Below are 1865 nucleotides of genomic sequence, written 5' to 3' on the forward strand. Positions count from 1 at the left end.
GGATCACGACACAATAGTATAGCATGGCAGACAAACAAGGATGTAGGGCCACTGATGGGACTCTAGCATACATAGACCATGCGTGGTAGGATTGCAGTATTGTATCAACAGCAGTAGCAAAGACATGCTATGCAACAGTATATGATCTACCGATAAAGAAGTAACAATAGCACTACTCTAATACAAGCAATAGAGACAAGGAATGGATGGTATCAGAATGATCAAGGGGGCTTGGTTGCCCCCGACCAATTCAGTGCCACGCCTGAGGAATTTCGTGCCAGCATGGCATGTCACGGTGTGCTGGTCGGGCCAGGATGATATGGCATCGCTACAGCCCGAGGCACATCGGGCTCACATCGTGCCAACCCGACCAAACCTGAGTCCCACCTTGAATGGAAGCACACAATGGCATACATACACACACGTGTGCGTGTTCTATACATGCTTGGAAAATATTTGAAATTGATCAATTATTGTGTTCCAAAGCTTACATACTAAACAACACACTAATTACAGACCAAACCAAGTGATCTGCCTTAGGCACGCTAACATCTCATGTCATGTTCTACTCGCCAGTTGCTAGAAAAGGCTCTTGTAGCTCTCACCGCTCGAACTGGATAGGAAATGCCCCATGAATGTTCAGTGCTTCAGGAATAATTCCATGTTGTTGGCATCCTTGTGGATTCAATAGGAGGCGCATTCCGCACATTCACGTCCAGTAGTAGCATCCGATACTCAATGTCAAGGTCCTTGAGAACTTTGATCATCTCTTGGAGCACCAGCTCCCTCCTCACGTACCTCATCCCCATGTACTGGAAGTTGAGCGTGTGACAGAGCCATATGGATACTTTCAGCTTGTTGGTCTCATCCACATCCCGGAGGACAACCATCGCCCCTGGTTACCAATGCTCTTTCTTGTTGTTGATGTAACTGGAGTCACAAGTTTAAAAATTGGTTAGTTAGATCTGCTAAATTACACAAGCAACACAGGGAAACTTCCAACATTATATTTAACGTTAATTGTCAACATGCGCATAGTTCAGTTGTTAACAAATAAAATTTGATCAAACCATGGGATAAAGGCACTACTACGCCCCTGGTTCAAACCCCACACTGATGCTAAGTAGTATAGTAGTAGCGCTGGTTCAACCCATCGCTACTGATATTTAACTGTAGCGCTCGCCTAAACCAGCGCTACTACTATTATTGTGTACCAGTAGTGATGCTGCCCACGATACTAATAAGATATTACCCCACGCTACTGCTACATTTGCTCTATTTTTTTTCTGACGGCGTCATTGAGGTGGGTATCTCTCAGCCGCCGGCTGCCATGCGGATGTTCTAAAAGTTCTTCGATGATGCCATTACGTGGCTTCATCACCATTAAACAAGCCAGTGAGATACTCCACCTGAGTTCATCTTTTGTGCCGGTCGGCAATCACCTTAATGTACGCGTACTTGAGTCTTGGATATGTAATGTATAAATTTGTAATTGGCAATCCCACCATCCCAAAATAAGCTCCGCAGACTTATACAACTTTAGTATAAAATTGTACTAAGTCTCACTAGTAGAAAAGGGTCTAATGTGAAACTCATTAGTCCCGGTTTGCAATTGAACCGGCACTAATATGACCATTAGTGCCGGTTACAACAGCCAGGCGGGCGGCGCTCATTAGTACCGGTTCGTGGGGAACCTTTAGTACCGGTTCGTGCCACGAACCAGTATTAAAGAGGTGGTGGCCTTTAGTACGGGTTGGTGGCTCCAACCGGTACTAAAGGGGGGTCTTTAGTACCGGTTGGAACCACCAACCGGTACTAAAGGTGGTGCCCTTTAGTACGGGTTGGTGGCTCCAACCGGTACTAAC

At 45.7% G+C, this 1865-nt stretch overlaps 1 pseudogene; it reads right to left on the reverse strand.

Annotated features, from left to right (window-relative positions):
- Positions 1 to 647: 647 nt before the first annotated feature.
- Positions 648 to 1865, reverse strand: part of LOC119349990 — a 17049-nt pseudogene continuing 15831 nt past the window's right edge.

The sequence above is a fragment of the Triticum dicoccoides genome, chromosome 1B (genome assembly GCF_002162155.2).
Source record: "Triticum dicoccoides isolate Atlit2015 ecotype Zavitan chromosome 1B, WEW_v2.0, whole genome shotgun sequence".
Taxonomy (NCBI): Eukaryota; Viridiplantae; Streptophyta; class Magnoliopsida; order Poales; family Poaceae; genus Triticum; species Triticum dicoccoides.